This window comes from Polypterus senegalus, chromosome 2 (assembly GCF_016835505.1).
Source record: "Polypterus senegalus isolate Bchr_013 chromosome 2, ASM1683550v1, whole genome shotgun sequence".
Lineage (NCBI taxonomy): Eukaryota > Metazoa > Chordata > Cladistia > Polypteriformes > Polypteridae > Polypterus > Polypterus senegalus.
The window spans coordinates 268,647,934-268,660,055 of NC_053155.1; positions in this window are offsets into that span (position 1 = coordinate 268,647,934).

Consider the following 12,122-nt stretch of genomic DNA (forward strand, 5'->3'; position numbering starts at 1 on the left):
ACTTAGACAACATTTTTAATGAATTTGTTCACCTATACCAATGCCATTTTACCAGCACATTACAACATAGACAATGACACTGGTAATAACAGAGTAGTAAAAATACAGTATGTAAGAGTGGCCTGTATGCAATAACTGACTTCAACCATCTAAGAAAACTCTGATCCTTTTTATATGGCCTTTGTGTTGGTACTCAGCTGGTGTCTGTCCTTCAGATACACTTCAGCATACTTACATGCCCTCACCACCTCCAACATTTTCTCCATAAATGGCAACCAAAGGCAGTGGTGGTTTGGCTCTCCTTCCCATAATTATCTCCTTTGTCTTTCTGATGTTCAGATGAAAATGGTCAACTTTGCACTGTTTAACAAAATCCTTCACCAGGGCTTTGTGGTCATTCTTCTTCCCAATGCTGAAACACTCAACTGGCTGTGCCATTGGAACATTTCTATGTCATGATTCAGCGTTGTATATCAAGTCTGAGTTGTTCATGTTACACAGGTAGGGAGCCAGTACAGTTCCCAGTGGAGCACCTGTGCTCTTCATGACCATGTCTAATACACAGTTCTTAAGCTGCATAAGCTGTTGTCTACTAGTTAGATAGTCCATTATCCAGAACACAGTGGGAGTTTCAGGCAGCATTGAATGGAGCATCTCCCTAACTATATGGTGATGAATGCACTAGTGAAATCAAAAAACATGATCTGCAGCCTGCTGACCTTCTGTTAAAATGGTGCTGTACTTTTCAGGCCATAAAACTAAGGTTCTGACTCTCTGCAGTCATGAAAGATCCCTGGGCATCCTTTGTAAATAGTAAGGTGTTTCCTGATGTCCAGTGTTAAATTGTCCACCATGGCCTAGTCGTTCACTGAGCCTAATTATCCAAGTATCTCTCTCACCCTTTTACCACCTAATAGCTCATGTGTGGTGAGTGTACTGGTGTAAAATGCCTGCCGTCATATCATCCAGGTGGGTGCTGCACATTCTGAGCTGGCTCCCCGCTCTCTATGTAAAGTTCATAGAGTAGTGAGAAAAGCGCTACATAAATTTAAATAATTATTATTAATAGGCTCTATCAAGCAGGTAGATGACAGCATCACACACTTCGATGTGATCACAGTAGGCAAATGTCAGAGGTTGTAAGTGAACCTGTATTAGCCTCGCCAGGGTCTCCATTACATGCAAATCAGAGGCACAGACTGTACTGTCTTAGGGGCTGGTTACACACAAAATGTTTGCCATACAGCTGAAACCCCCTCTAGACTCAGGCTCAGATTGAAGATACGCTGAAGAACTGCACACAGTTGCCCACTGTTTCTCTTCAGTACCTAAAGGTTGACAACATCAGGGCCAACTTTATCCTGTCTCAGTTTGATTTCATCTGATCCTCTTTGAAGGTCACGCCAGGGTAGCTGGGGTGGTTAATGGAATAGTGAGACACTGGCAGCTGGTATGTAAAAGTGGGAATGACAAGTAGGGGGAGTACGTGTGGACAGTGGAGTGCTGTACAGTATTGTGGACAGGGTGGGCAAGACAAGTGGAGAGCAATGATTGCCCTGGCACCCAGGTGGGCAAAAGATAAGACGTACACTCCACAGGGGTAGTGCCCTGGCTAGGACACACGCCTGGCACTCTGGATCTGCAACTACTTTTTGACTGTGCCACCTACTTAAAGCATACAAAGTTAAAATGATATAAACTAATTATCTCTGCCAAACAAATAATTTTCTAAAGACAGGGCTTATTGAATGTTATGTTTTAGCCTGGCAGAAATTCTTTGCAATGAAAAGGCAGCTAAAGACTTAAACCTTCAGGTTTATTAAGCAAGTGTTTTGCTGCATCAGCCTCTGACACTGTGACACGTGCTGACAAGGCCACTGTCACTAATGGGGTGTCAATGTGCGGTCAGTCGGCTCTCCCATGTTTGACTAAATATTGTCAAGGGGTTTCCCTCACACATCTGACAATGAAACCCTTCATGCACATCCACCTGAGTCATCTTTCCTGCAGAAATAAATTAAAAAAAATAATGCTATGAGTCACTAAGCAGTTTATAAAAAAAGGAATACTGTACTGTAATTGAAAAATAAGACATAACCAAATTGAATTAAGTTATGTTGAAATGGCTAATCTTTGATTGCGTTTTAATTTATTAATGAGTGGGGTTTGTTTACAGATGAAGGCAACAAGAGAAATTCCACACCCTGCATCGTAGGAGTAACCGCTGTGGCCTTATGGTTATTGTTTTTATAATTGTTGGTGTTTGTTATAAAAAAAAGGTAAGAGACAAGAGTGACTGAAGAATTCAATACTGTATAAGGTTGAAAGTTTTAAATACCAGTAATTTAAAACATAACAAGAAACTAGAAAAAAAAACAGAGCACAGTAAGTTTCTTTCGTTTGTTTCTCCAGAATAAAAAAGATCCAAGTGAACACAAAAAGAGGTATGTTTTTAAGATTATTTCCCTTTCTTTTACTTTACACTACATTTTTGAAAGCAACTACTGTTTGACTGACTCAGTCTGCTATCTTATGGTACACAATTCTACCTTCTTTTTCAGGCAGAGTCATGGGAAACAATAGCTTTGAAACAAAGTAAATATTTTTATTATTTATTATTTTTTCATAAATGCATTCAAATGGAATAATCTGAGAGTAATAAACTGAACATATGCAGATCTCTCCATTACCGTACATTTAAAAGGCTGTAGGTGTGTACGTATTATAAAGTTACATGATGGTGGAGGTTTCTGTTATTGTTTTAAATTTGTAAATCTACAGAAGCTCTCAGAGACTGCCTTCTGAAAGTTGTGCTATTTAAAAATACTGTGAGCTGAATTGAGTTTTAAACAACAAATAAATATTGTGGTGGGACACAGTGACAGTTCAGTTGATACTACAGGCTTAAGGGTCCAGAATTTTAGAATTGAATCAATCAAAGCCAAGTCAGAGGCTATTCGGAGTTTGTAAAAATTAACTGGGCCAGGTTTGAGCTGCTGTGATGTGACATTAAGTTACAAATTCTGTGCAAACATCTAAATGCCTTACGCTAGACATGTGCAAAACCTTCTTGGATATTAACATGCCCAGTGTGACTTTTTAAATGTTGTGTATCACAGTTAATTGGATAAACCTGTGGAATTTCCTTTTAGATTCTGATGATCAAAAAACAAATGGACAGAAATCGAAGTGAAACTTCAAGAAACAACGCTGAAGTATTGTGAGTGAAAAATCCACAAGTGGACCAAAAAAGAAATCACTGAGGCTGCATGCTGGATGGCTGTATGACCAGCGACTTGAGAAACTTTTAAAACAAAGTTGTTGTTTTTTTTTTGTTAAATTCAAATTATACATACAATGATGTTTCATATATTAAAAATACTTTTGTATTTTATCTACTGTAAACACTGCACATTACTGTATACATTTACCTGAAAAAGTTGAAGTTTTTGCCAAGGTTGATAAGTATTGAAATAAGGCAAAGTGCACATTCATTATGAAACCCACCTGAACCCACAATTCAAAATCACAGACAAACAAAGTTCATCCCAGCAGCATCAGATAAAAAAAGATGAAGAGCCAGTCCATCACAGGGCAACGTGTGACTTCAAATTTTCAAAAACTTGAATAGTAAAGTCCTTCTGGAAAACCCGAGGAGTGAAACTGCTTTGTGATGCACCGGGGCAAATCCTGACATGGTAATGGCTTAGTATAGCAAGCCATACTGTAGATCTGATCGATCATCTGAGAAACAGTGATTAAAGTACAGGTAAGTGAAAATTATATTTGAAAATCCAGTCGTGTACCACTAATGACAGGCACATAATTGATCCGAATCAGAATCACTGTATTGCTAGCATGTGAAACATAACAGAATCGACTCTGGTTAGGTGCAAAACATGGGATACAAGACATAACCAACTCAAGACAACACCATTTCAACCCACCATTAACCTGACACGGTGCAAACCACTACACAAATGCAACAATTTCTTAAAACATTTACAAACTTCAATCGTTAACTCAAATAAATAGAAAAACTATACCAATAATACAGATATCAATTGGTATAATTTCAGCAAGTATGAAGTATTTACAAATAGACAAACAACACAGTTACCAGTTATATGTTGCAGAAACATCTAGGAGTAACCCTATGTGAGTTTATTTTGGCTGCTCTCTTTTTCGCTCTGGTGATGAGCAGATCTCTTACTGTTGGGAGACAGCGGCCATTGATTTTCTCGGCAGAACAAATCACCTGCTGCAAGTCTTAGAAAGAGAGGAGGCAGAAGGAAATGAAACAGCGATGAAAGGCAGAATAAAGAAACATCTGCAACAATACACTGTAATAACAAAAACACATTTATTGTAAACAGCATCTTTTTATATCTTGGTATCTTCTTAGAGAAATGCTAGTTAATAAATATATTCCAAAAACAAACAAAAGGAGTAGCTTCAGGAGGCTCTTTTGGGTTGACAGATAAGAGAAGATGGCAGGACAGTGTCAGGTCTCATTAAGGCCGTCAAATTGCTCGAATGTGGTATACTAAATAGAGTGTCAGCTCAGAAAGTTTTAAAATCAAAATAAACTTTAATATGTCATCCCTCCATATCCGTGGGTTCTACAACAGCGGATCGGAAGCATTTAAAAAAATCCAGAAAGTTCCAAAAAGAAGAAATGGAACTGACCATTAGCACTACGCTAAATCTGCACAAATGAAGTAATCTGTAGTCATACCCTGCTGTAGGGTTCCTCTACAACAAGGGTGGGCAGTGTCAGTCCTGGAGGGCCGCAGTGGATGCAGGTTTTCTTTTCCAGCCCAGTTTCTTAACGAGTCATTAATTGCTGATTACTCAGGTGACATTTTGATGCTTCATTTTGGTGTTCTCCCTTGTTAGGCTCCCCACCCTTATCGGCTTATTTCAGTCTTAAACAGCTGCCTTCGCTGATTTTAATGGCTCTTTATTAGCTTTAAAATGCAAATGAGAAAAAAGCAGCTCTCCATTAAACTTGTTTCCATTTACACCTGTTTGTGTTCATCATTCACTACTTGGTTTAATAAAACACTTAGAGAAAAATGTGACAGACTGAAAAGGATTCATTTTAGGCTTCAAATCATATGGATGATATCCTTGGAAAGGAAAAAAACCTATAATATAAGAACCTAACAATGCAGACTGACAAGCCATTAAATTAAATAAGGCCTGAGAATTGCATGATCGGATTCTAGCTAAGCAACTGGGTTTGTAACAAAACCTGCAGCCACTGCGACCCTCCAGGAATGACGTTGCCCATAGGAATTGAATAAAATGGCTCATAGGAGTAAACGTTCAGCATGGCAGCCAATTGCTGAGCCACCACCCTGCTCTTCAGTTGTCTCCTCACCTCACATTAAGCATTCCTGCTGTACTTAACCCCGTTCTCCGGCAATCACCCTTTTATGCAGGAAAGGAAAAGGAAAAGGAAAGTTCTTTCTCACTCACCTGTACCTTGACTTTTGAGCCCTATCAATTGACAGTTTAGGAGACGATTTAGGAAACAGTTTCTCTCTTTACACTTCTCACAGTAAAGCAGCTCTTAAGCAAACACATAAGACATACACATATTATAGAAAATAAAGACACTCAATAAAAGAAGTTTAAACAATCAATAACCAAAAACTTAAACTGAAATCTGAATTTGTTGAACTGCTGGATTCTCCCAATCCAACAAAAGTGAGTCCATCTATTATCCCGCAGGCACGTCTATAAACGTAGGTTAAGTAAGCTAGAAATGAGAGTTGGACACACAGACTACGCAGAGGTAATCAGTACCACTGTACATTAAATACTAAAGTTTCAACCAAAGATAAATAAATGGTCAAAGCAATCCCTCAAAGGCTAAGAGGGAGCATACAGTGCTGTCCATCGATGAGAAAATCAAATTTTAGATCATTTGAAAATCATGCTGAAATCATTATTTCCTGAACAATACAGTATAACAACCATTTGCATAGAATTTAGATTGTATTAGGTATTATAAGTAATTTAGAGATCATTTTAAGTATACGTTAGGATATAGTTAGGTCATGTGTTAATACCGTGCCCAGGGACGGATTAATACATTTAGAAGTCTTAATTGTTTAGTGCCTCCATGTATATGAGCTGCACTCACTCTCTGTGGACAATGAACGGGACAGCCGGCATAGCTAAGACAAGAACGATCAAATCAGCTAACCAGATTGTAATTTTGTTGTATTCCCAAAATTAAAATACATCATTAACCTTTATTATTACAATTTTATTATGATTTTTTATTATTCTCTATATTCAGTATGTACGACAATTTTTCATTTAAGGTGGGATCCCCTTTTTTGTGGCTCTTGGTTCAACTGCACCATTTGTAGTTTTGAATCATATGGTCCATAGTAAATCCAGCAATGGAAAAGTTCTGTTGTGCCCCCCTTCCCTTGATGCCCTAAGCAAATGCTTATTTTACTTAATGGTTAATCCAGCCGTGCATATGCCATTTTATATAAGGGCCTTCAGCATCTGTTTATCCACGGGGGTACTGGAACCAATGACCCTGAGTTAAATGAATATTTTAATAATTGTTATCATATTGTTAATATAATCTTAAACTTATGTTTTTAAATGGCTGTGTCTTGGCATTTTTACAATACAGGTATGTGAAATATAAGCTTTGCAGAATTTAGTACAAGGAAGTCACCAAATATATGGAGCTTTACAGAACTGTATATAGACCTTGAACAACAACACTCCAATGTAATCTTCCAGTAGCACTCAGCGTTTTCTGTGTGCAAATCAGAATCGTTTAAAAACCTGCCCAGCCTCCCTAAACTTCCATCAATAACTAAATAAGCTTTAAAACTCGATTGATTAGTAAAGATGAGGGTATTGGTGATATTTCTGGTCTCATTTTATTTCAAGGAATGGATTACTATCTGATCCAAGCTATGACAGGATTTGAATCTATTAATTAAAATCTTAGATAAGAAATGAAATTTACTGTATATATTAAGATTCTTTCATCCTCAATTTTTGCACACCATACTGTAATAGAATTTCACGCTGTACATCCCATACACCTGTATTAATCTGAATGATCAAACATTTATCAAAGACAAGATAAAATCTGAATGATGTCATCAAGCACTAGCCTTGCTATGTTATTTGATTTGGAAATGCTCCACAAACACACCATTCTGAGGAAAACAATTTGTTTGTCTCTTAGATGGTGTTAGTACCCTTAAAAAGCATTCTGTGAAATAACATCAATTGGAATAACATTATGCAAAATATAAACCGATTCTAAAATGTATTTGCTTATGTGTTGACTTATCTTACTTGGTTGGAGAAATCCTAATAAAGTCTCCAATTCAATATAGGACATCTCTTTTCCATTATCTATAACTGGACACCACTGAACTTACTGGGGGATTCTCTCATGGCACCCTCTAGGGCAGGGCTTCCCAAACTCGGACCTGGGGATCCCCTGTGGCTGCAGGTCTTTGTTCCAACCATCTTCTGTTTTTCATTGGCCTCTTAGACTAATTAAGTGAGTCATTATTTCCCTGTTTCTGTGTTTTGGAGTCAATGGATAAATTACAAAACTAAGTTTGGTAGATTTTTATTAAAATGTAATAAGCAGTTATATGGGGAATATGTAGGTTTTTTTTAAGTTGGTAACCATATTTTCAATCTAATTTTTATTCTTCTTTTCTAGGTGTTCTGGTTATTTAATTGATTTATTACTAATTAGCAGGTCTGACACTGAAATTGTTGCTGCTTTCATCATTCTGAGTGTCTGCCTTGCTGATTGTTAATTGTCAATATTAGAAGTTAAATGAAGGGAGTAGATAGATAGATAGATAGATAGATAGATAGATAGATAGATAGATAGATAGATAGATAGATAGATACTTTATTAATCCTAAAGCGAAATTCACATAACCCAGCATCATAATATTGTAATATTAGCAATCCAAGCTGTGAGAAAACAGTAAAAAGAAGACGTGTCAGTCGTCGTGCTACATTTTCTGATGAAGCTAGACGGAAACAACTTGGTGACGCTACGGCCAAATACTCGCAGAAAAATCCACAAGTTAATAGATACGCTGTTACTAAATACTCACAGACAATTCCACAAGTTCATAGACAAGCTGCCGCTAAATATTCGCAGGCAAATCCACAAGTTAATACCGGGAATGCCTGTTAAACATCTTAGATTCACGAGTAGCGATTTGGGTGGTGAGATGTCTATCGAGGTGATCACCATCGATCAAAGAACTGTCACTGTCAGCGAGTGGTTTCCATGCCCGGAGATGCCGCCTGCCTTTTCTATTCTCTGTGTTACATATTGCCCTGATATATCAGGCTCAATCTTGATATCCAGAGGAACATTGTGTCTTATGTATTGAATGACTGGGACAGGTTCAAGGTGTGGACTGATGACGGTACAGGAGATAATTATACTACACAGGAGCACTAGAAGAGTGAAATGCTTAAGCCCTTCACCTATGCATCTACATGTGAGTTGATGGCTGCCGCTGAATTGTTCGGTTGTCGCTTTCAACTGTACCGAAATGGTCAAATATTTTACACCTTTGGAGAATCGCCAATGCCTCTTAAACATCTTAGACTGACAGGTGACGATTTCAGTAGTGGATACTTTAATGTTTATGAATGTTTCAACACTCAAAAGCTGGATGCGAAGTTATCGATGACGGCGGTTGTATGCTTACAACGCTTGACAGATGCCGAATGTCTCTTCACAACAAGTCCTTCAAATACTAACGTGATTGAAACAAACCATGAAACTCAAACCCATTATGACAGCAGCAATCCAAGCTGTGAGAAAACTGTAAAAAGGAGGCGTGTCAGACGTCGTGCTACATTTTCTGATGCGGCTAGACGAAAACAACTTCGTGACGCTGCCGCTAAATACTCGCAGAAAAATCCACAAGTTCATAGACAAGCTGCCGCTAAACATTCGCACGCAAATCCACAACTTAATACCGGGAATGCCTGTTAAACATGTTAAATTCACGAGTACCGATTTGGGTGGTGAACACTTCGATGATTGAAACCTGTTATCTTTACAACAGTTGACAAACACGGAATGTAACTTGAACACAACACATCCTCCAAATACGAACCTGATTGAAACAAATAATGATAATCAAATCCATGATGACAGCAACACTCATAATAGTCACAAAACAATTATATTGACAATCATGTTACGTTATTTTTAAAATGTTTTCTTTTCTTTTTCATAACTTCTTTAACACACTACTTCTCCTCTGCGAAGCGCGGGTATTTTGCTAGTAACATTATAAAGTTGAGGAGAGTCCCAGCCTTTATTAGAGACATCCTCCTTGAATAGGACGCCAGTCTTTCCTACAGCACCCCCTAGTGGAGAGTCACTAGCGAATCTAACAGAAAGTGTTTGTGATTGAAGGGGAAAAATAATGTGCAGAAAAAAAAGAATCGGAATGTAGGGAGAAAGTCAAAACTGCACTCTGGCAGGATCTGAGCTAGGAGCTGAATACAAGTCCTTAGAGCTGTGATGCTGTAGCACTAACCTCTGTGCCAACAAACCACACTTTATATTCTGTATAAATGTAAATATGATTGCAGTGTAAAAGATGCATAAAGCCTAAAAAGATGCAAAAATCCTAAAAGATGCATATTGCATAAATATATGTATTACATTATGATTAACAGTTGAGGGGAAGAGCAATGAAACAACTAAACTAAAGAAATATATTACTTCTAAAATGTTACAGTATATTACTTTCCTTACTCCGTTTTTCAACAGATTAATTTATTTTAAAGTCCCTGAACAGAATTTGACTACTTTGGAGTATTTGAGATATTGTCTGATGAACGATAATCTGCTTGTACTTCTCAACCCTGAGGATTCCATTAATTCTGAGCAGACTACCAACTACATTTTCAGAAATGCACCACCTGACTTGGAGAGAAGCTCCACCATGCTTAAATGTTGGCTGCAGATTCTCATCCATGTGGCACTCTCCAGTTCTTTTACAGACAAACTATGTTTTGTTTGTGCCAATAACTTCACATTTTGACTCATCTGTGCAGAGCATTACTGCCAGTGTGGTTTTGTGTGTAGATTAGTCTCTTGACTTTGTTTCTTTGATTTTTGGTAGCATGTCTTCCATAGAGGCCACTTCGGACAAGATATAGAGAGTGTACTTAGGGTCCAGTGCTTTCTGATTTCACAGTTGACAGCCGTGGTTATTTCTGATCTGATTGTTCTGATTTTGAACAAATGTCATGTTGATGTTTCTCTCATCTGTTGCAGTTTCCATAGCTGACTGCTGTGTTTCTGGTCTTTAGACTTTCCTGATCCTTGTGGTTCTTCAGAAAGGCTTAGATAGCATGTCTTCAAACTTCTGTTGGCCTTGAAATTTCCCCTTCAGAGAGAATTTGCTGAGGAATGAGTCTTGTTGCTACTCTATGGTGTAAGAATGAAAGATTTGAATGCTAAAGTATCGCATCTGTCACACCATCTTCATTTAGGTAGGTTGCACTTCACCAGTTTGACTCCTTCTACACCCATTTCTGTTTCTGTTAATCAGCTGGATTTAATGAACACATTTCATCAGCACCTACTAGATGTCTTTGTTTGGTAGGTTGTACAACTACTAATTAATCACATTTTTATCTTAAAAGTGGTCTGTTACTTAATGTTACTTTATTTAATGAAATACAAACATTTCTCTGAAACATTTAATTATCTGGAAAGTGACTATTTGTAAATATGAGCATTGCTCTTTTATTTAAAATTATTACTATCTATTCACTTATTCATTTTTTAAAAATTATTTATCTATTACAGTATTGCATGGATCTGTGTTGCACTTGTCCTGGGTTTGTGTATATGTTGCCCTGCACTCCCGCCACTGTATGCTGCAATATGATGTATGAATGGTATGACAATAAAGCCACTTGACTTGGCCTGAGTTGACTTGTACTGACACACTAATGCACAAGCCAAAATGGAAGCATCTAAGACACGATTTATATTAAAACTGACATTTATTTTCCTTCCACTTTGGAAAGGATTTATTCAATATTTATTACAATTTTCACAACTCAAAAGAAGTGGCTCAAAGGTTAAGAATTCCTATCCTTATCCTTTTTTTTCATAATGGTGATTTCGGGGATAATATTTCACTATATTAACAGTGGGACAATATAAAAATATTTCCAGAAATTGATCTGTGTTATTTTATGATTTTAAACATTAACAATTGCCCTTGGTAGCACAATAGTCTAGGGTGAAAATCACAACCTGTCACTGACTGTGTATAGTGTGTGCATTCTTCATTTTTCCTTTTTCATATGTTTTATCAGAATTATTATGGCCATATGTGGGTGTTTGCTAGACTGACATGCAATCCAGATCTGCTCTCTGCCTTGCACGTGTAACCTTATGGGTTAAATCTAATATATCATACGGCAATTTGTGTATCTATGGTTAAAGTATGTTGAGATGGGGTGGATTATGATATTTGCTTTTATTATATTACCTGTTGCTATTAATTGCACTCATTCCTGAACAAAATAAACAATTGATCACAAAAACGTTTCTAAAGCTGTACTAACAAATCGAGAGGAGTTATCATTCCGCAGGGTCTTTGCATTCCCAAAGGCTTCCAAAGCAGGATTAGCTTGTATTTCCATCTGGGATTTACACATTAGGTTTTTCATACAACCTGCCCAAGTGTCGTTGTTATTAATAGTCAACCAAGGCGCTCCCATAGGCCTAAGGATTAATGAAAGATATTTTTAAACATTTTAAACAGAGCATGAAATGTTTTTAAATGTAACTTTGATTCCTCATATTTCTGTTTTTCCTAGTTTGCTAGGTTAGTTGGGACGGCTCGGGCAACAATAAAGAGCTAAAGGGAATATGTAATAATTATAAATTAAAATACAAAAACAGATTATATTAGTATTTATCTTCTTTGCTATTATGCAAAAAAGTAGATGAACTGAGTTTACTTGTGAGCAGTTTCCACAAGTTCCACAGCTGATTAACAAAATTATCATCAAAACACACAAAATTCAAAGCCAAATCACAATAA